This window comes from Eleutherodactylus coqui, chromosome 13 (assembly GCF_035609145.1).
Source record: "Eleutherodactylus coqui strain aEleCoq1 chromosome 13, aEleCoq1.hap1, whole genome shotgun sequence".
Taxonomy (NCBI): Eukaryota; Metazoa; Chordata; class Amphibia; order Anura; family Eleutherodactylidae; genus Eleutherodactylus; species Eleutherodactylus coqui.
The window spans coordinates 69,097,733-69,122,117 of record NC_089849.1 but is presented as its reverse complement, the minus strand read 5'-3'; the positions used below and the strand labels follow the sequence as shown (position 1 = coordinate 69,122,117).

The 24,385-nt window shown below is 44.7% G+C and overlaps 2 long non-coding RNA genes across 2 annotated transcripts in view; both read left to right on the top strand.

The window, feature by feature from the left end:
• The first annotated feature begins 6,863 nt into the window (after window positions 1–6,863).
• On the top strand, window positions 6,864–10,425 carry LOC136588457 (uncharacterized). Its single transcript, XR_010787577.1, has 3 exons — window positions 6,864–7,066; window positions 8,109–8,167; window positions 10,368–10,425. It is a non-coding gene; the product is annotated as an uncharacterized lncRNA (long non-coding RNA).
• Window positions 10,426–14,936: 4,511 nt separating this feature from the next.
• Window positions 14,937–24,385, top strand: part of LOC136587818 (uncharacterized) — an 18,185-nt gene continuing 8,736 nt past the window's right edge. The window contains exon 1 of the long non-coding RNA XR_010787499.1: window positions 14,937–14,987. This is a non-coding gene — a long non-coding RNA (uncharacterized lncRNA). The remainder of the gene's footprint in view (window positions 14,988–24,385) is intronic.

Here is a 24,385-nt window from a genome sequence, read left to right as displayed (position 1 = left end):
AGCTCCATAGCCAGGTGGATCCGCCTGGCCATCATAGAGTCCTATAAAGCCCTCGGGAAGGAAATCCCTTTAGCTCTTAAAGCCCATTCTACAAGGGCAGTAGCATCCTCATGGGCCGAACATAGCCCAGCTTCGGTCGAGCAGATATGCAAAGCCGCAGTCTGGAAGAAACCCCACATGTTTGTTAAACACTATAGGGTAAAAGTGCAGCAGGACGAGGACAGGGCCTTCGGCCGCAAAGTCCTCTCGGCAGCAATCCCACCCTAGGGAAACTTTAGTTGGTACGTCTCAATTGGTGCTGTCGTGGAGACGACTGGGGGAAAAAATGGATTATACCTACCTGATAATCAGGTTTCCAGTAGTCTCCACGACAGCACCCGTACCTTCCCACCCTAAATTGATAGAAAAGAAACTATATAATATAATTTTATTAAAAAAAATAAATAAAAAAAACCCCGGTTAAAAGAAGAAAAATTTAAGTTGAGCTCCTACCCCGGCAATTCGTTAGAATCCACTGAGGAAAGTGGGGAAGGGGGGAGCTTTTAACCTCTCAGTGTGTTCCTGTCCTATCAGGAGGAGGCAATCTCAATTGGTGCTGTCGTGGAGACTACTGGAAACCTGATTATCAGGTAGGTACAATCCATTTTTTCCGTGCACATTTGCATTGTGTAATTACATGATGGGCATTGAATTTTTGCGCTTGTGTGTGTGCGTATTTTACTATATTTTTTGCACGCGCATGCCTGCATATTAGCGTGTGCAAAAAAGCATCCAAGCATGCTCCCTTTGATTTCAATGGCCAATTACGTTTTGTGTGACAAACAACGCATATTTTAACAAAACCAATGAAATGCACAAATTTTTCATGTGTAATATGCAGTGCAAATGCCTTCATGTGAATAAGCCCATAGGCTATGTTCACACATTGCAGAATTTGATGCAGACCCATGGATTTTAATGTGGATATATGTCCCTTATTTGAAGAGATGACATCCGCTGTGAAAATCTGCACCATTAATTGACGTGCTGCGGATTTAAAATCCGTCACCAAGGTCAATTTTTTACATTGTATTTTTTCCTACAGCATTTGGATGAATTTTCTTGAAATCCTTGTTGCCTGTTTATAAATTTCTGTGGATTTTTCATTGCCCGTTAATCTGCAGAAAATCCACAGCACTTCCATAAATGTGAACATACTAAAAAAAAAAAAAGGAAAAAAAACATTTCATGAAAGTTTCTCATGCAGTTTTTTTGTAGCCAAAGCCAAAAGTGGATTCAAAGGAAATGCGAAATATTGGGATTTTTTGAGACATTGTGGGTTCAATTGCGTTTTTATCATACTTACTATAAAATGCTGCTGTTTTGTAGTGACTTAACAAAAACTGCGTTTTTACATGGTTTTGCAATAATTGCTGTAAAAATGCAGCTGTAATGCAATGTCTGAATAAATCCTTAGGCTACGGTGACATTGTGGCTTTGGCAGTGACAGGGGTCATGCAGCTAAAGACCGCAGAGTAACCCTGCAACCTTGTACTCTTCTTGAAGTTAATGAGAGAGTAGCATTAAGATGTTACAGATTCCTTTTAAGAGTATTGTGGATATCTGTTCATTTTGGCATAAAAATAGCTAAGGGCGTTTAATATTCAGAGAGTAAAGTTTATTTTCTCGGCTTCCCTGTTGAATCTAATTTAAAGCAATTCTTCAATCCCGGCAAAAAAAAGATGGCCACACAACTTCTCTGACTACCTGATGCACACTGTGGATTGGTAGTTTTAGAGATTACACACTGCTCTAATTGGCCAGCACTGCTCGGCAGTATGTAATGTCTTAGGCCTCATGTCCACGGGGAAAATCAGGCCCGCCGCGGATTCTTCATGTAGAATCTGTAGCGGGTCCCTCCTGCCCCGCGCACATGAGGCCTAAAATCAGAATAAACTCACCTGCTCCGGACGATGCGGATCTTCCCTTCTTCGCGGCCGGATCTTCCTTCTTCGGCCCGGCAGATGTGCTCGAGCCGAAGAAATAAGATCCGGAGCAGGTGAATTTTAATTCTGGTACGGCTTCCATAGGCTTCAATAGAAGCCTGCGGGAGACCCGCAGTAAAATGGAGCATGTCCGGATTTTTTCCCACACGCGGATCCGCACCTGACGGGAAAAATGACATCCGCAGGTATTTAACTACCTGCGGGTGTCCAATGCATCCCTATGGGGCGCGGATCCGCGTGCGGGAGAAACGCTGCGGATTTTAACCCCAGGACATGAGGCCTTAGACTAACGAAAATAAGGAAGATGGAGCAATGCCTCTGCAGCACCACCTATTGGATGGCAGCATTCCTGCAAATCACTGCCCAACCCTTTATACAAGTCTATGTAACAATGATTGGGAATTGAAAACCAAGCCAGAATCTATACACAGACAGCTGTTTCGGGGTGTTTACCCTCATCAGTGTGCAGCATGATTCTGGCTTGACTAGTAAGAGGCCTCTGACATGAGTCAGGAGGGGTATTGAATTGCAGGAATGCTGCCATCCAATAGATGGCGCTGCAGAAGTATTTTTCCATCTTCCTTATTTGCATATATTACTCAGAGGAGCATGAATGACCTTAAGTCTCCTCACTCACCTTCTTGGTGCTCTTCTTAAGGAGTGATAATACTCTTTTTTAGACTAACGATGCACTTCCCATGCAGTGTGCATCAGGTAGTCAGAGAAGTAGTGCCGCCATCCTGGTTTGTTGCTTTAAACCTGCAAGCAGCACATTGTCTAATTTTACTGTTCCAGGTTAATCTACAACACTGATTCGTGTTCCTGCTTCGATGCATCGCTCACAGACGGGGCTCAAGAAACGGGGAAAAAATAGGACAAATGAAAACAATAAAAAGGATAAAAGGTTCCGCACATCAGATCTCAAGTCAGATGGAAAACATAGAAGATATGGCACCAAAATTAGAACAAATGAAAGCAACAGCCAAAGGAGAGGAAGCTTAGCAGAGCTCAGTGATGAAGGTTCGGACAAGGAGGATGTACCGGAAGGATATCTCAAAAGGAGAAATAGAGTGGTCAAATCAAAGGCTCACGGGAAGCATGATAATAGTCACGAGGACAAAGATAGTCCTTACATAAACAATACCACGTCTTCTACAGAAATTAAAACAACCCTCTCTGATACAGAAGAACCCGGGACAAGTAATAAGCCTTTAAAACAGAAACCCAAAGACAGGGTAAAAGACCAAAGGCTTCCAACTAAGAGCAAGAGTAGTAAAGAAGATACTCACATGAATTGCAAGACTAGTAAATCACTTATGATTCATACTGAAGAAACATTTCTCAGTGAGGAAAAAACAGAATGCCCCTTAGTTTTGAAGACAAAAAAAGAACCTCTAGTCCATGCCACAACAGATGAGGGAGCCACAGAAACCAAAAAGATTAAAAAAACATCAACGGTGAACGAATCAGAAAACACTTCTCCACTCATCACTGGACCAAACAGAGAATCTACATGTATCACCAAAGAAAAAATATCTGCATCCAATGTAAAACTCAGTACAGAATATCCATCGGGCAGCAAATCTGGCCAATTGTCTGTATTCAAGACTAAAACAAATAGTGAACATACCTGTACTGCAAAAACAGCAAAAAATTCACGCAGCCCAAAAAGTAGTTCATCTAATAGTAAGTTAACTGCCCCAATAAATGTTAAAGAAGAATTAGTACAAGCATCTACAGTGAATTCAGAGAAAGAGAGTCTTTCCAAAAACAAATCTGACCAAAAAGTTGCACCATCAGGCAAATCTGATTCAGAAACCTCATGCAAGAGGAAATTAGAAAAAGATGCCCAATCGAGTAACAGAATAATGGCGGAAGCTTCAAATGGCACCAAAAAACAAGCCAAAAGCAAAAAATCCGAAAGTTCGGAAAACACAATTGTAAGAGCACAAGAGCCAAAAAAATCAAAAACAAAGACTGCGATTTTATCTAGCAATAAGCAAAAAGATATTTCTCCTTCTGATGTGGGAATATCCTCAAATAGCAAAAGTGAGGGAGAACTGCAGTGTAAGTCACAGTGCAAGGACGAAATAGGGTCCAGGAGCAGTCGAGATCAAGAAATGGCACACGATTCAGGAAAAGGGAAAAGGCATTCATCCATGCTGAAGCCAAAAAAGGAAAAGTCATATGTGGTTGATGCAGAAACTCAACCCACTATAAAGATAACTGATAAGGTTCCAGCAAATAAGAAGAAGAAAAAAGATACTGCATCTAAAATGGAGAAGCAAATAAAGAACACGAACAATGAAACTCCTCCAACAAGCACAAGAAAAATGGTAATAGAGTCTTCAAAAAGTACTGAAGAGTTAGACAAAGTAGTAAAACCTGTTGTTTCCACCAAAGGAGGGAAACATGTTAAATCTACATCAATTAAAGCAATGCAAGTCAATAAAAAGAATGAGAGTAAACTCTCAGACAAGAAAGTATCCAGCAATGAAAACTTGGCAGTGTCCCACTCTAATGATACCGATACAAAAAGTGAGCAAACGTATTTGCCAAGAGCTAAAGAAAGCAATGCAACCTCCTCGAGAACTCATCAACAGCTAGAAAATAGTGCAAAGAAGAGTGACAACAAAAAGGAATCATTTGAGATGCAAAAGACAAATGCAATCAAACATAAAGGAAAGGCAAAAAGTGTTACCAGTCAAGAAATTAAGAACAGCTCTGCTGAAGAAGACCATGACTTGGAAAGTGGGGAAAGATCTTCAGAAAATAGTTCAGATGAGGAAATAAGACCTAAGACTAAAGTTTCAGCAGATGTCCATGTCAATAAGGATTCCACAAGCGATGAATATAAAAGTGAAGGAGAGAAAGAAGATGATTCATCCGACTGCAGTGAAGTATCAGAAGTAACAGAAAGAAAAAGCACTGAAGGCACAAGCGGTAGAGAAGAACAGTTGACTGATAATGGAAGTAATAAGAGTGAGGATTCCACTGAAGCCTCAGATACTGATGAATCCGAGGAGGGTGACTCAAAGGATCAGTCTGAAAATGAAGATGAAAGTTCGAAAAAAGAAAGTAAGGAAGAGGACAACAATGTAGAACTTGCAGAGCAAACTGATGAAGAGAGCAAAGAAGAGGAAATGGATAGATCAGAAAGTGGAGTTGATGACGACAACACTGAAGATGACGTTGAGGATAGCGATGACCCTGATGATGATGATACAGATGGTGAATCGCTCAGAAGTCAAAGAGCTAAATCAGCTGGAAATGATAGAGGTGAAAGTGACATAGAAACCATGAAAGAAGCTTCTGCTCCCAGTTCTGATTCAAATGAACAGTCTGAAGAAGATGTAAAGATAAGAAAGATATCATTGCCTAAGAGAAAACCTCTTCCAAGTGGTGTAAAAGCCAAGCTGTTGCACATCAAGCTTGGAACATCATCCGAAGATGGGAGCAATTTATCAAAATGTGACCGAGGATCTGTTACCCTTATGAAGTATTCCAATAAGGGCAATGTAGAAGCTGAGAAACCAGCTGTTACGGAACAGATGAGCATAAAGAGAAAAGGGCAGTGCTCATCCTCTCACTTAAAAGCTAGACAAAAATTTAAACCAGAATTAAATAAAATCCAAAATCACCAGTTAATTGCACAAACTCAAATAATTGCAACTCTCAGAAGGAAGCAAAGGAATGCCAGGGAACAGTTACTAAGTAGGACAATTGAAATCCAACATGCATTGTCAGCTGATTCACAATCCAAAGAAGGAGGTTTTCAAAATCGGGAAAAAAGTCTTGAGGACCAGCAGTCCAGTGATTCCACCATTTCCAGTGTTTCTTCCAAGAACAAAGTCTTTAACAAAAATCCAGTTAAGACAAAACTGGAAGATCACAAAGTTGGAGGAAAAAACAGTAGAGTGGTGCAAAAAATGCATCAATCAGAAACGAGTACTGAAAAAAGAGAAGCTGTTGGTCAAAAGGCAGAATCACCTCCTGGAATAATTAAAGATACCTGCTCATTGTCAGCATTTCGTAGAGTAACCGGATGGCTAAGAAGAGTTCCACCCAAAAAGTATAACTTGAAAGAACGTCTAGCTAGTGTTGCACGAGCCATTGGAATAACAGACTGGCTGTTTAGAACTTTCCGAAAAAAGAAACGTAGACATTGTGAACTGAAAAGGAGAACAGCCATGAGGTTGCTGAGCACCTCTAGACTTGTCAATCAATTTAATCAAGCCCCTCAAGAAAACACTAGCAATGAGAAAACCACACAAGAAAGTTTAGATCAAGATAATTTGCAAAATACAGCTAACAATCAATCACTTGAGAAAAAACTAGAGCCATCTTCAAAAATTAGGAAACTCTGTGAGGCCACTGATGCTGAAGAAGCCTCTAGCACAGCAGATGCAAAATACGCTATAGTTTTTCCAAGAATACACCACCTAGCAAAGACTATAAAAATTTCACCTGCTGTTCAAATGCCTCCGGTTGGCACAGGCCAGAGATTAGTTGTCTCTGTACAACCTGCAACTTCCACCAGGAGCTCAAAAATGATGTTAACAGAAACTAAGAACCTTCAGAATCAACAAGAGAACAGACCCAGATATCGACCCTTACAGTTAATGGAGTGCAGGTCAACTTCTGGAGAGGAACTAGCAGCTAATGAAGTACTAAAAGTCACACTCCCCTCATCAAAAAACAAAACTGGAAAAGAAAATCAAGAACAGGGTAATGGTGAAAACCAAACTACTCCAGTGACGGAGACAGCACATAATGGTTCTGAGGTTGGTTCATCCTTCGTTGATTCTACTCAAGATGACGAGGTGGAACAAAGTTCTTCTTATGAAGCTATGACTCATGTCCACTGGGCACAAAATGTACCTGGCAGGGGTGATCCCACTTGTTGGCTGAGCTCAGAAACATTACTGCCTCGACTTACAATAGAAAACCTGAGCAAATGGACGATATACCAGGAGATACCGCATACTAAATCTACACAACCCATTCAACAGCGCAAGGATAGATGGGAAGCTGAGGATTCCACAGAAGATATGCTGCAAATGGCCATGAAAAAGAAGCAGGTGCTTACTGCCGAAAGGGTTTTCCTATTATTGAGCCCTTATTGGTGTAATGCTTATTCTCAACCCCCAGACTGTGCATGCTTTGGGAAGCTATAGATTTGAATATTTGAGATGAAACTTAGAGGGGTTGTTCTAAAATCTAGAGTTATTCCCTACCTACAGGATAGGTGTGGGTCCAACTGGCGGGAACCAGAAAACAGGGTCCTAATGGTCCCCGCATGAACGAAGCCGTGGACACACATGTACCTCACTGCTACATTCATTTTAATGACAAGGCTGGAAATTGCCGAATACATACGCTTGGGAATATCTAGCACTGGCACTATCACTGAAATGAACGGGGCAATGGTGCACATGCGCGTCCTCTGCTTCATTGATATGGGGACCGTTGGAACTCCCGTTCTTCGTATCGATGTAGGTTCCACCAGTCAGACCCCCACTGATCAGAAAAGTATCCCCTATCCTGCAGATGAGACTTCTACTTCTGTGCCCCCAAAGCTACATCCCCGACAAATAGTGTTCTATAACAGCCGTAATGTCTTATAACTGTTGTATAACATAACAATAGCCATATGCTCACAGCTATAGTGCCCAACAGTACTGGCAATTGTCTAATTGACACTCTTGTTTTACTCTCCCAAATGCTTAGAAGTCTCAACTTCCGGTTATTAACTGCTACATTCCCAGCTTCTTAGCTAAACAAATGTATAATAACCAGCTATACGTTTGACCGCTAACACATTGCAGCAGAGGCGTAACTTGAAGCTCCGGGCCCCGATGCAAAACCTGTAACAGGGCCCCCAACTATAATGCTTTATTCATAGTACTGGGCTCCCTCTATGGAGAAGAGCGGCCTTATGGGCCCCCTAAGGCTCCTGTGCCCGGGTGCAACCGCATCCCCTGCATCCTCTATAGTTACGCCCCTGCATTGCAGTATTACAAGCCTTCATCCCTATAATCAGCATGATATTGTGGTGCACTTTGGTTTTACTTAGGACTGCAAAAAACCCTATTTTTGTTTATTTTACTGTTTTAAATGAAGGTTCAGGACGGAGAAGATTGTCCAGAAGTAGAGAAGTTGTCTGACCTATCCTTCTTAGAGTAAGTACCTCCAGTAGTCGGGGTCTTCAGGATGGGCTGGGCTTTATTTGTTGTTCATAGTTACTGGTTTAAATTGGTATAGTGCTTTAAATCAATATAGTGCTTTAAAGTTGGAAGAAACAACTCAATTCTCGTATAAAGGGGCATTAAGCTGGCCATGACCCAGAGATTTATCAGTAGTTGATTGACAGATCCAACTCAGGATCAGCCATCAACAGTAGATCAACAGGGATCAGTTGCCTGGAATACTCGCCTATTAGCTGTTCTCTGGTCAGTGTACTCACTCATGCATTGAGCTGATTTCTGCAAGAAGCAGACAGCTCTGTTTTCACTGCAGTGGCCAGGCGGGGTAGTGCAGGCCATGTTCCCATTGAAATTAATGGGAAATTAACCTGTAATAGCAAGCCTGGCCGTTGCAGTGGAAATGGAGCTGTCTACTCCCTGCAGAAAGTTTCTCAATGCACAAGTACATTGGTCCAGAGAACATGGTCCAGAGAAAAACTGATTGGCAAGGATTCCCGCCAAATGATCCGTGTCAATCTATTGTTGATGGCTGATCCAAAGGATAGGCCTTTAATAGTTTAAAACTGGACAACCCCTTTAATGGTATGTTCTCATGGCATAAATGGGGGTCCCAAAGGTCCCCAAATGAAAGGAACAGATGTCGAGCCTGTTCACCACTGCTCCATTCATTTCAATAGGACTGCCAGAGACAGTCAAGTTTAACGCAGCTATCTTCGGCAGTTCTACTACAATGAATGGAATGGTTGTTCCACCAAATGAAATTATCACCTGTCCACAGGATTAGATATAACTATTGTGGGGGTTCAATTGCTGGGATTCCCAACAATCCTGGGAATGGTGGTCTCAAAAGTCCCCGAATTAATGGAGCAGAGGTTGAGTATTCTCACTACCACTCCATCTGTAGGGGCTACCACACTGGAACATGTAAAAAATGCACAAATAATAGTTGTAGCTGGCAAATCCATAAGGCCTCATGTCCACGGGGAAAATCAGGCCCGCTACGGATTCTCCATGGAGAATCCGTAGCGGGTCCCTCCTGCCCCGCGGACATGAGCGCTGAAAATAAGAATAAACTTACCCGCAACGGACCGGGCAGGTCTTCTCTTCTTCACGGCTGGATCTTCTTTCTTTGGCCGGTGGATGTGCTCGGCACGCCGGTAGCGTGCCATGCGCATGCGCCGGGCACATCCGCCAGGCCGAAGAAAGAAGATCCGGCCGTGAAGAAGAGAAGACCTGCCCGGTCCGCTGCAGGTATGTTATTCTTATTTTAGGTCTCCCGCAGATCCGGACGGCTTCCATATGCTTCAATAGAAGCCTGCGGGAGACCCGCATGAAAATGGAGCATGTCCATTTTTTTTCATGCTCCATTTTTTTAAATTCACTTTTATTGACGATCCGCGGGTATTTATCTACCCGCAGGTGGTCAATGCATCCCTATGGGGTGCGGATCCGCATGCGGGTGATCCGCTGCGGATTTAAAATCTTCTTTTGCCCGTGGACATGAAGCCTAAGGGTTAATATAGAACCTGACATTAGAGTGGCATCTAGTGGCCAATTTGCGTAGCAACACCTTGGTTTTCCCTGAGCAATATGATGATTGGTGTGTTATGCTCACCTGGTTGGAGAGAGGCTGGACTGTATTGAGAGAGCATGCTCGGACAAGATTGGTGATAGAGAAAGACTGGTCGTGTGTCGGGAGTGAGGAGCTCTCCAAGCCGACCCCACTGAGAAAAAAGGAGGCAGCCACATAAGTTGAGAGATAGCCACTGAGTGCAGCCAAGTGACGCTCGGTGAGAGGAGCTGATAACAATGGGTCATTAGTGGCTCCTGTGATAGGTCAGCAGCACTTTAGCGACAGGGGGCAGTTATACCATATACCACTATCAGGAACCTGCAAGTGAAATAATGGCAGACTTTTATTTACTAAGATGTGCCCAAACTTCAACAACAATTGTAAGTAGAGACTGGTCTCTAAAACAACAGTATAGTATAAACACTTGAGTACAACTAGGACTAAACTTTAACTTCAAAGTGGTCGGCCATCATTATTTTGAGCTCAGCACTTTTGGTGCCATCATTGAACCTATTGTGTAGTTAGTGGAGAGTACTCTGCAAGAAGATCACTAACCGATATGGTATGTGTATATACTGATAATTGTCATGTTCATCCTCTCAGGAATGTTTGTGAAAGCGCGGTCCTGTTATGCTTAAAAAAGAGGTTCCATCGAGATGCCATTTATGTGAGTAATGGAGATTCCACTTTTGGAAATTTTTGCATAGTTTTGTAGTTAAAAATAAACATTATACTATATTCATTCTCTTAGTGTCTGTGAATTGTCAATCTTAATGGGGGGTTTTCTGGGCTTCTTTTTATTGATGGCCTATCCTGAGGATAGGCCATCAATAGTTCATCAGCTGGGGTTCGCCACTCGGGATTCCGACTGATCAGTTGTTTGGGTGCCCTCTGCCACCGGCAACACTCACAGGGGTGCGGCGTGGTAGCAGATAGCTCGGACCCCTGTGTAGTGGCCAGTGCTGGTAAATGACTTTAATGGGAACTGTACCTGCAATTACCAGTGCTGGCCACTACACAGGGGTCGGAGCTATTTGCTACCACTCATACACAGTGTGTTGTCAGTGACAGCAGGCACCTGAACAGCTGATCGACCATGGTCCCAAGTGGCAGACCCCAGCTGATCAATTGTTGATGAGTGATAAACTCTTTAAAAGTCATTTTGATACAAAGGAAAATAAATGTGCAAAAAGTTAAAGGCCATGGATACCTTTGGCGGCATTTTTTTGCACTTCACTAAGGTGAGCAATTTTTGGCTGATAGTTGTCCCGTTTAAAGCCACCAGTGTCTATATACAGTGATATGGAGAAGTTGCAGAAGAAAAACTGTGCAAAAATTTTTTAATGACCCCTATTGCCAGAAATGATTTCCAACACAAAATACAGGCACTTAAGTGAAAAACATTGCGCTCCAAAAAAGTCCATAGCCTTTGATGCCGATGCTGATGCTGTGCTTAGAGTAGGTACAGTTGAAAGTTTAAAGCATTCTTATGTTTTTGGATAAACTTTTGGCATTTTTTGTATTTTAGCAATGTTTGTGATCAAGTTGCAATAGAGGTTTTAGTCTAATAAAGAGTACAATACTATGCATAACATGATGTAAGGGCTCATTCCCATGGTCATGAGCCGGCTATCGCCGCTGCGTATGACAGGAATTGTGCACTGTGCATGACAGCAGGGGTGTAACTATAAGGGATGCGGTTGCACCTGGGCCCAGGAGCCTTAGGGGGCCCATAAGGCCTCTCTTCTCCATATAGGGAGCCCAGTACTATGAATAAAGCATTAAAGTAGGGGGCCCCGTTCCAGGTTTTGCATCGGGGCCCAGGAGCTTCAAGTTACGCCTCTGCATGACAGTGTATCCCACACATGCAGTCATGCGCAGTCTGACTTGTTTATTTTCTTTTTTTAAATTCCCCTCTCTGCCTCATGGTGGCAGTGTGTATACGTTAATGGGAATGGATCAATTAAAAGTCAATGTACTTTCACTGACTCCATTCACCGCGTATTACGTGAGCATACATCACACTTGTAATATGCAGTAAAATTACGCTCGTGGGAATGAGCCCATAGGCCTCATGTCCATGGAACGAGAGAAATCCTGCATGGAAACCAGCACTGCCCGCAGCCAGTGAGCCCTGCTTACCTGCATTTCTCCTACAGCGGCCTCCGCGCAGATCCCTCCACTTCCAGGTTTGCAGTACTGAGCAAGGTCCTAACGGCCCGCTGCCGGACATGCACAATACAGCCTTTTTTTCTTTTAAATCTCCTACTTTCCCAGGGATCCACGGTATGTCCGCAGTGTCAGCTGCGGGCGTGCCGCAGATCGGACAGCTTCCATTGACTTCAATGGAAGCCGTCCATGTGGGAACTGCAGAAAAATGGAGCAAAAGGTCTGCAAATCAACTCTGCATGTTGTAATCCAGTTGCAGACACCCATGCATCTCTATGGGCGGCTTGATTTGCGGATCTCCCGCGCAGGTTTCACAAATGAAATTTGCCCGTCGACATTGGGCCTAAGCCCTCATGCCCACGAGCGACACTCGATATGCCAGCAGATTTACGCCATGGGAGTACCACAATTAAAAACAAAAAAGTGCCGGCGAGTGATCGCGGATTTCCACGATCTCCATTAATGCTATATTATTGGAGGCCCCCTGCTGCATAAATTCACGAAAAATAGAAAATGCCTCGTTTTTTTCCCCGCTCATTGAAATCTGTGGTTCAGTAGAACTGAATAGCTGCGGAATTCATGCGTGGATTTCCACTGTGGGAAACACAGTACAAATCCGTCCGTGGGCATTCACCCTAAGGGTATTGATACTGATCTTACTGCTCGCTTCCTCTCTAACTTCTGTCTTGAGCTGAAGACCCAAGTAACCTGGCACTTATATAATGTCTTCTAGTGTTTCTAATATGTGCAAGGGCTTATTTACTGATGTTGTAAAATGCAAGAAAAAAACACATTTTAATACAGCCGCTCTTTTTCTATAGCATGTGTTTTTATGGCATTTTCGTTACCATTTTTGTATTGTCTTTTTGTACATGTATTGTTCCTGATGCTTTTTACATCCTGTAGAAAAGCCTTTGCGTGTCTTATGTTTTTTAAACTTTTTATGTTATCTCTTTATACTAGTCTAAAAAGACCTGTCTTTCTATTGTAGACTTCCATTGGTCATATGCTTCTCTCAGTGAATCCATTTAAATCCTTGAACATTTTCAGCTTAGACATGGCTCAGGTCTATCAGGGCGACAAAATTGTGGAGAGACCACCGTGAGTATAAATTAAGGGTTTTTTTCTACAAATATCCCAGATACATTCTATTTGCAAATGCATCAGCTTACATATTATTGCTATCTTCCATGTAGGTGATCTGTATTCACATTAAAGGGGTATTCCATCATAAACTAATGATCTATCCTCAGGTTAAGGGTTAATCAGTGGGGCCCGCCGCTCTAGTTTCCCAACAATCAGCTGAGCACCGCCGTCACTTCAGTTTCTATCAGACACAGCACCGTACATTGTATTGTGGCTGTGCCTGGTATTGAAGCTCAGTGCCATTTGTTTGAATGGGTCTGAGCTGATCTACAGCCATGTGACCAATGAATGTGAATACACAGACCTAAGAAGAGGCTGCAGCGCTCACCCAAGTATTGCAGCCTCTTCAATCAGCTGCTCAGTGGGGATTCCGAGCGGCAGAGCACTGCTGATTAACTATTGAAGGCCTATCCTAAGGACCAGAAAATCCTTTGAATGCAACTATGAATGATAACAAAGATCTTATTTACATTGACTGTACATGGATAGTTATAACTTTACATTTGTAGTAATATGTAGTGAAATCTAAAGACTTTCCCGTGGAAAACCAGCTGTTTGCCGAGAGGGGTGGGAGTTGGACTCTTTGATGAGACAACCGCTTTAATTACATAAATTGGCATCTTTTCATTCAATTTTGATGACCATTTATCAAAAAGTGAAGTCATACTAGTTGTCACTTACTGCAGCAACTGATGATAAACTGTCACCTACTGACTGAACATACTGACAAAATATCAGTTTTGAAGAAGCTAGATTAAAAGTGACAACTAATATGGCTGCACTTTCTTTTGTCACATTTACAAGAATGTCAATATATACTGTTAACGCAATTTACACTACTCAATATACTGTGGGTACCATATTAAATATGATTAATATACAGGCCCGGAGATCCTCAATGAACGCACATCTACATAGTGTACTCCAAAAAGCATCTAACCTTTATTTAGGCGGGTAAAAAGTTATATAGGTATTCAAACACAGGAAGGTGGGACATCCAGGTACATTTACAACATTTTGTGTGCTGATAGCTCATTCTTATGGGGAGGTATTTGTGAGGTAGCCGTGAGCTCATTTTCCAGGGAGTAGCTTCCCTTGAGCATGCTCTATTCATTTCTTACTTTCCGTTAAGAAGAAATACTTCCTGTTTTTCTCCAGTCGTTTCCTGTCCTTTAACACAGACATTCCTTTTTGCCATGCGGCTGTAACTTGAGCCCTGGAGATGTCTTCTGCTGGTCAACAAACCTAGTCTGACCTGTTTTTGGAAGCAATACACTGTTCTCTCAATTCAAATGGGGGGGGGGGGGGGCATGGTCCCTTCCCCCATAGATTTAGAGCACAAGTAGCATCCCTGTCTTAAAATCTTTACAGCTGACAACAGAAAATAACAAAATGGCAAACATCTTAGTCATCTCCCACAAATCGTAAGTTAAAAGGGTTTTCCCACAACACAAAATTGCTTCTCAACTACTGTCCTTCCTGCTTGTTTCTAACCAGGACATGTGACTGCTACAGCCAATCACTGGCCCACAGCAGTGACCTTCTATAACCAGTGATTGGCTGCAGCAGTCACATGTCCTGGTCAGCCACACCTAGGAAGGACCGAATGGCTGTGAAGCAATTTTAAGTCATGAGAAAACCACATTAAAAAACATACTATAATGGTAAAATGACAGAAATACTTATAATTTCTGTTTGTTTAGCATATGGCCTTTTTAAGTTAAACTCCTCAATCACTCTCAGCTGCACTCACTATATAAATGGCACTGTACACTTATGCATTGTTGTAAATGTCAAAATACAATTGTATCAGTGTGCCTGTATCCTCCACAGTCATGTGTTTGCTGTAATAGAGGAAGCATATACTCTTTCCAAGATCTCTGAACATGCCCCAACCATCCTTATCAGGTGAGATCTTATGTATGAGTTATAGTTTATGAAGTTTTACAATCTAAATCCTGCAGAGTTTTGGAATGTGCTGCAGAGCAACTGTATTTGCTTTATAATTAAAGAAAAGATAGCGCCTCGGGAATACAGATGATATAGTTAAAGCTACGTAATAAACTAGCTAGGCCGGCCATCACACCTGTGGTCCCTGCGAATGGTAAAAGTCGAAGAGGCGCAGCGTCAGTATGATATCCACAATGGGAGAGCATAACCGGGAGGGTCCAAGAAACTTCCAAAGATCTCTGTGATATGCAAATGTATAACAGGAAAAAACAATAAAAACTCCCGCGCTCAAAGGGTCTGTCTGAGATAGTAAAGTTAAACCAAATAAAAACAGGCACTTTCTTGAAAGGGGGAAGGGGGTCTGATGGACGCCCGGACCCCCCCCCCCCCCCCTGCCCCCTTGTCATCCAAAGACACAGAGTTTTAAAGTATTAAAGTTTTGGTTGATATTCTAGAAATTACTTGCATTTGGAAACAATTAATGTGTTGAAAGAAAACAACAAGTCCCAGCTTGTTTACATGGGCCAATTATCGGCAGGTTTTTATGCCTGTATACACTGAAGAACAAGCAATGAATTACAGTACTATTTGTCATTCAATCATTGGCCATTAGAGATGAGCGAACGTGCTCGTTTAGGACAATTAATCAATCGAGCATCGCTTTTTTCAGGCGGGGGGGTGGCGGGGTGGAGCGAGGGGGGGGGTAGCAGGGGGGAATAGGGGCGAGGTCTCCGCCCCCCGAATCTTTTCGCCCGATTAGGCAGTTACTCGAAAAAAGCGATGCTCGATCGAGTAATTGCTCTAAGCGAGCACGTTCGCTCATCTCTATTGGCCATGTTTACACTGAACGATTGTTCCGTTTTGCACAATCCAACGATTAATTGAACGATATGTTTAATTTAAAAGGGCTCTAAGTTATAGCTAAATCCAGTCTACAATACTTATTTAATTATTTCTGTGCTGTCCGTAGTTCTCAGGAACCACATTTGTAACTACCCCAAATAGGTAATGCACAGGTAGAGCATTCAATTGGATGTATGATACAAAAAATAAGTGCATATAAGTCCTTATGCATAAAGAATAGAGCTTACCTGGTGCAAGCAGGGGAGTCCCGGGTAAAGGACTAACCCGCCAGCACCTGAAATCCTCATCAGCTTAGTAGTCAAAACCTTACATCCCACAGGACATCCAGTGCAGCAAGAAAAAACAAAAACCCCACAGTCAAAGAATGTGGGTAAATGTAAATATGAGAAGAAGAGGAAACAAAAGTTTCTCTGCGCTTGTAAGGGTTTATATTCCACAGGAGTGATAAGGATGGCTAGAGCAAAGAAAGCCCAAGAGGATTCTTCAAAGTATATAAAGATTTTTGATTTAATCCTTTAAAAAATCATTATAAATTAGAAAAACATTCACAGTCCATCATGCTCGGCGTTTCAGTGCACTCAGGTGCCTTTTTCAAAAATAAAAATACAGTGAACAAGAATCATTTATATAGTCAACTTACACCTAGATCAGCCATGCCTCAACTGCCGCTCTCCTCCTGCGCCACACATTGTGACGTCAGAGGTCGCGCTATTCATGATGCGTTGCTCATTGGAACGCACCATGAGTTCCACAAGTGTATTGGTTCTTGATTTCATGGAAGGCACAGTGCGTTCCAACGAGCAACACATCATGAATAGCGTGACCCCTGACGTCACTGTTAAGGTTGTGCATCTGGGACCTGTGGTTCTACAGGTTCCCTCGTGCACACTTTGACAGGTAGGGGGTAATTGAGCTGGCTGGGGGTGGTATTCTCCAGCAGCCAATCCCCCTGGTCTGCAGCAGATAAATACCAGCAAACTCCTGGGAGAGATTGCTGGTCATTTTAGTGCCTTGTGTATCATTGTTTGTCCCACTCAGAGCTGGTGGTTGCATGCGTGTCTGAAGTGTCTGTCTCCTCCTCTGAAGACGGTCTGGACACCTGCTGTCCCTCACCTCCTTGTGTTCTGGGATGCATGCATTGTGTAATGTGTGGTACGGTGACCACACAGGTGCAGACCGCCCGCAGGTTTCTCCCTATCCCTGGGCAGGTGTGGCCCCCAGATGTCTGATGCCCTACGTGTGTGTCAGATGGGTAATGCCTGACACTGCTCCCTATGTCAGCACGGTGGCTGACTCTCCCTTTTCCCCTGGAGTGAGGACACTTGGACTGCTTTGCTTTTCCATTGGTATGCATGTGAGCTCTGGGTGGGGTCTGTGTTGTATGTTGTATGCACTACCAGTTGTATGTTGGTGTGAACAGTGACTTGTGTTGTATGTCTGTGCAAGTGGCCAGACATGAGGTGTGAACAGTCCTGTTCTATGTGTTACACTGTATGTTGGTGTGAACAGTGACTTATGTTAGGTCTGTGCAGGTTGCCAGACATGTGCTTTATGTGCAGTCCTGTTCTCTGTACAGTGTGTGTGTGAACAGTGTTGTGTTCTGAGTGTTTAGCACATCTCTCCAGCTCCTTGATCAGGGATAGCCAGGTCAGTAAAAGAAGACAGTGGTGCCGCCTTTATCGAGGCGATAACTCCGCTTTTAGGCAGGGGTGCCCCCCTTTCCCTGATCAGTTAGGGACAGTCGTCCATTCTTCCTCCTGGAGAGATGCAATTGGTCCATGCAAGTACTATATGTGTGTGTTTGCTGTTTTAAATGGACGCGCTTGCGTCCCACCTGTGGAGTGGCGCTTTTGTACGCCAAGCGGATGTAACAGTCACAATGTGTGGCACGGGGGAGAGCAGCAGAGGAAGGAACCCTCAAAACCTGGCATAACATTTTTATCCCTAAAAAATTTTTGATTCCTCAAAGGTGTTTTAAAAGTCGCCCAGCAAGTTCGAGTTTATAATCCTCTTTTTGTTTGTTAAGTGTCCATCTGTTATCATGAAAGGTAGAACAATGCTGTATTCAACACAATGTATTATTTTACAATCTCTAGTTTTTCATTTCAGTTAGTTTCCTGTTTTCCCTCTCTATCCCTGCCAACTGTGAAATACAAACCTTTGTCACCTTAGAAAGGTTCTCAGATACTGTATGTGGGCAAGAATGACTTCTCTCTATCACGCTGTTGTCGTAGGTAAATTATTTCACTATCTGCGATGACGCAGTTCTATTTCTGGATGTTATTCCAAATTTATCAGCTTCCTTTCTTGCTACTACTGAATTGAATACACAGTATTTGGAGATCAGAACCACGGACCACCACCAATTTTCAAAATGTAGAAACGGAGGTGCTCCCTGTAGCCATTAAACCTACTCGGCGACTCTACATTTTACAGATCATATTGGCCCATCTACCAATGTCCAGGTGACCAATCCTTCAGATGGGTCCTAACTAGAGATGAGCGAGTATACTCGCTAAGGCACATTACTCGAGCGAGTAGTGCCTTAGCCGAGTATCTGCCTGCTCGTCTCTAAAGATTCGGGGGCTGGCGGGGGGCGGGGAGGAACGGAGGGGAGATCTCGCTCTCCCGCTCTCCCCACCGCTCCCCGCCGCAACTCACCTGTCACCCGCGCCGGCCCCCGAATCTTTAGAGATGAGCGGGGAGATACTTGGCTAAGGCACTACTCGCTCGAGTAATGTCCTAATGCTAATACCAAGTGGTTTACTCATAACCTGGGAAAGATGGGTACCTACCTTTTAAAAATGCTCCTCACTTGGGACTAAGGGCGCCCACCCACTGGCGTTTGCAATTTTCGTGCGTGAAAAGCGCAGCGTTTTCGCTGCATTTTTCCCGCATTTTCGCGGCTTTTCCATTAATTTCCATTGACTTTCATGGGTGCATTAGGAGAAAAATAAGGACACATATGCAACTGACAGTTCCTATGTTAAAAAACGCAACGCAACGCAAAAAAAAACGCCAGTGGACAGGAGTACATTCAATTCTAATTGCTCTTGAGAAAAAACGCAAAGAAAAAAAAAATCGCCAGTGGGTGGGCGCCCTAAGCCTGCAAATAAAAACAGTGAAGGTAGGATATCATTTATATGGTCCAATAGGAGGGACAGAAGGTAAATGGGCGGCGGGCATACGCGACCAAGTGGGGGCAGCCACTACTTCACAATATTTGTAGAAAAAAGGATAAAATAGGTCAGTACTTCCCAATAGAAATCTATCGGTGCACATTAAACCATGGCTGCAACATACAATAGAAGCAAAAAACAAAAAGTGGCAACAGCACGCAAAATACATTTACTATCAGAGGTATACATACCTATAATAAATACTCTAACCAGATTAAATAATACAAGGTACTTGGTATATAATTTGATCACATCAGATTGGCACATCTACCAACGTCCAGGTGACCAAGCTCTCAGATGGGTCCTAACGCTAATATTTTCCAGAGGAGCATTGCCTTAGAACAGGGGTGTCAAACTCATTTTCACCGAGGGCCACATCAGCCTTATGGCTGCCTTCAAAGGGCCGATTCTAATTGTAAGACAGTAAAGTAAAAGTAAACCCCACAGTGGCCCGATTGGTAATAAGGTTCCCCATAGTGGCCAGTGACGCACGCCATTCTGCGCATACACCAGCACAGACGCACGCCATTCTGCGCTTACAGACGCACGCCATTCTGCGCTTACAGACGCACGCCATTCTGCGCTTACAGACGCACGCCATTCTGCGCTTACAGGCGCACGCCATTCTGCGCTTACAGACGCACGCCATTCTGCGCTTACAGACGCACGCCATTCTGCGCTTACAGACGCACGCCATTCTGCGCACACACCCGCACGCCATTCTGCTCACACACCCGCACGCCATTCTGCTCACACACCCGCACGCCATTCTGCGCACACACACTCGCACGCCATTCTGCGCACACACAGACGCACGCCATTCTGCGCACACACAGACGCACGCCATTCTGCGCACACACAGACGCACGCCATTCTGCGCACACACAGACGCACGCCATTCTGCGCACACACAGGCGCACGCCATTCTGCGCACACACAGGCGCACGCCATTCTGCGCACACACAGACGCACGCCATTCTGCGCACACACAGACGCACGCCATTCTGCGCACACACAGGCGCACGCCATTCTGCGCACACACAGGCGCACGCCATTCTGCGCTCACACAGGCGCACGCCATTCTGCGCTCACACAGGCGCACGCCATTCTGCGCTCACACAGGCGCACGCCATTCTGCGCTCACACAGGCGCACGCCATTCTGCGCACACACAGACGCACGCCATTCTGCGCACACACAGACGCACGCCATTCTGCGCACACACAGGCGCACGCCATTCTGCGCACACACAGGCGCACGCCATTCTGCGCTCACACAGGCGCACGCCATTCTGCGCTCACACAGGCGCACGCCATTCTGCGCTCACACAGGCGCACGCCATTCTGCGCTCACACAGGCGCACGCCATTCTGCGCACACACAGGCGCACGCCATTCTGCGCACACACAGGCGCACGCCATTCTGCGCTCACACAGGCGCACGCCATTCTGCGCTCACACAGGCGCACGCCATTCTGCGCTCACACAGGCGCACGCCATTCTGCGCTCACACAGGCGCACGCCATTCTGCGCACACACAGGCGCACGCCATTCTGCGCACACACAGGCGCACGCCATTCTGCGCACACACAGGCGCACGCCATTCTGCGCTCACACAGGCGCACGCCATTCTGCGCTCACACAGGCGCACGCCATTCTGCGCTCACACAGGCGCACGCCATTCTGCGCTCACACAGGCGCACGCCATTCTGCGCTCACACAGGCGCACGCCATTCTGCGCTCACACAGGCGCACGCCATTCTGCGCTCACACAGGCGCACGCCATTCTGCGCACACACAGACGCACGCCATTCTGCGCACACACAGGCGCACGCCATTCTGCGCTCACACAGGCGCACGCCATTCTGCGCTCACACAGGCGCACGCCATTCTGCGCATACACCCGCACAGACGCACGCCATTCTGCGCGCACAGACGCACACCATTCTGCGCATACACCCGCACAGACGCACGCCATTCTGCGCATACACCCGCACAGACGCACGCCATTCTGCGCATACACCCGCACAGACGCACGCCATTCTGCGCATACACCCGCACAGACGCACGCCATTCTGCGCATACACCCGCACAGACGCACGCCATTCTGCGCATACACCCGCACAGACGCACGCCATTCTGCGCATACACCCGCACAGACGCACGCCATTCTGCGCATACACCCGCACAGACGCACGCCATTCTGCGCATACACCCGCACAGACGCACACCATTCTGCGCATACACCCGCACAGACGCACACCATTCTGCGCATACACCCGCACAGACGCACACCATTCTGCGCATACACCCACACACCATTCTGCGCATATACGTACAGACACACACACATATATACAGACACACACACATATATACAGACACACACACATACATACATACAGACACACACATTATATATATATATACTAGCGTACCCGTCGCGCGTTGCTGCGAAGACAGACAGACAGACATACATACATTCGTTTTTATATATCTAGATGACGGCAGCAGCGACCACTGAGGTTTTGTAGGCCGCTGCTTCCCCCTTGCAGGCTGAATAAAATAGCCGTTGTGTGGAACATCCAATTTATCCGGCTGCTGTGGCTTCTTGGGAAGATAGCCTAGTACATGTTTGCCCACTTCCAACTCCAATGGAGACTGACTGTAAATGGCTGGCGTGCTCTAGTATTTATGGTTCCAAGCTGTACGTGTCATTGCATACAGTCTGTCTATCTATCTATCTATCTATCTATCTGGGTTATTGCATACAGTCTATCTATCTATCTATCTATCTATCTATCTATGACATCAGGAAATGAGAGAATTAGATTCCGTACGTAAAATTTGAACGCTAATTCTTTGGCGCTTTGAATTGAATAATCGAGTTGGGACCCATTAACTTTTCCTATTTATGACATAATCAATGCTCGAGCCAAATTTCAAGTTTCTATGACATTGGGAAATGAGAGAATTAAATTCCGTACATAAAATTTGGACGCTAATTCTTTTGCGCTTAGAATTGAATAATCGAGTTGGGATGAGACATAAGGCCTTGCCCATAAGCATTCCCCAACCTCCAAGAACTGAACCTACCTACCTGAATGAGATTTTGTAGGCCGCTGCTTCCCCCTTGCGGGCTGAATAAAATAGCCGTTGGGTGGAACATACAATTTATCCGGCTGCTGTGGCTTCTTAGGAAGATATCCTAGTACTTGTTTACCCACTTCCAACTCCAATGGTAATTGGCTGGCGTGCTCTAGTGGTTCCAAGCTGTACGTGTCATAATAGAGCCTTAATGACATCACAATGCAGCTTTATAGAACATGTTGGGGCATGTTCGCGCGTTGCTGCGAAGACAGACATACATACATACTACGTTTTTATATATCTAGATGACGGCAGCAGCGACCACTGAGGTTTACCGCTGGGGTATGTCACTCTTATTACTAATGGGGGGAGTGTCACTATTATTACTGCTGTGGGATGTCACTATTATTACTGCTGTGGGATGTCACTATTATCGCTGGGGTGAAGGTGTCACTATTACCGCTGGGGTATGTGTACATGTGGCAGAAATGGGCAGGGCTCTTTCAGAATAGACCGGGTGCAGATTTTGACTGCTTTTTAGATGCGGAAATGCTGCAGAATTTTCCACAGAAATCTTCGCTGAGCACATTCTGCAGTATTTCCGCGTCCAAAAAGCAGTCAGAATCTGCACCCGGTCTATTCTGAAACAGCCTTGTCCTTTTTAGAACGACGGGGGTAAAATCATACGTTGTGATAAGCCCCGCCCCCTGACGTGTTGGCACTTTGCGATACATAAGTGGGTTTTGGGTTGTAGTTTGGGCACTCGGTCCCTAAAAGGTTCGCCATCACTGGCCTAGTACATGTTTGCCCACTTCCAACTTCAATGGAGACTGACTGTAAATGGCTGGCGTGCTCTAGTATTTATGGTTTCAAGCTGTACGTGTCATTGCATACAGTCTATCTATCTATCTATCTATCTATCTATCTATCTATCTATCTATCTATCAGGGTTATTGCATACAGTCTATCTATCTATCTATCTATCTATCTATCTATCTATCTATCTATCTATCTATCTATCTATCTATCAGGGTTATTGCATACAGTCTATCTATCTATCTATCTATCTATCTATCTATCTATCTATCTATCTATGACATCAGGAAATGAGAGAATTAGATTTTGTAGGCCGCTGCTTCCCCCTTGCGGGCTGAATAAAATAGCCGTTGGGTGGAACATACAATTTATCCGGCTGCTGTGGCTTCTTAGGAAGATATCCTAGTACTTGTTTACCCACTTCCAACTCCAATGGTAATTGGCTGGCGTGCTCTAGTGGTTCCAAGCTGTACGTGTCATAATAGAGCCTTAATGACATCACAATGCAGCTTTATAGAACATGTTGGGGCATGTTCAAGGGCGTCCGATGTTGATGACATCAGTGATGACATCACAATAGCAGGTGGCTTACTTATTCGATCTACGTGGGGGGGGGGGCGTAACTTTCGACGACGCTCGCGCGCCATTTATCGTAGGATATTTGTACTATGCCTATAATCTTCCCAGGAGTGTACTCAACAACTTCCCAAAGTTTCATGGCGATCGGATGAATGGTGTAGTAGCGCATAAAGGACAAACACGCACGCAGACACGCACGCACGCAGACAGACATACATTCAATTTTATATATATAGATGGGGGGAGTGTCACTATTATTACTGCTGTGGGATGTCACTATTATCGCTGGGGTGAAGGTGTCACTATTACCGCTGGGGTATGTGTACATGTGGCAGAAATGGGCAGGGCTCTTTCAGAATAGACCGGGTGCAGATTTTGACTGCTTTTTAGATGCGGAAATGCTGCAGAATTTTCCACAGAAATCTCCGCTGAGCACATTCTGCAGTATTTCCGCGTCCAAAAAGCAGTCAGAATCTGCACCCGGTCTATTCTGAAACAGCCTTGTCCTTTTTAGAACGACGGGGGTAAAATCATACGTTGTGATAAGCCCCGCCCCCTGACGTGTTGGCACTTTGCGATACATAAGTGGGTTTTGGGTTGTAGTTTGGGCACTCGGTCCCTAAAAGGTTCGCCATCACTGGCCTAGTACATGTTTGCCCACTTCCAACTTCAATGGAGACTGACTGTAAATGGCTGGCGTGCTCTAGTATTTATGGTTTCATGCTGTACGTGTCATTGCATACAGTCTGTCTATCTATCTATCTATCTATGACATCAGGAAATGAGAGAATTAGATTTTGTAGGCCGCTGCTTCCCCCTTGCGGGCTGAAT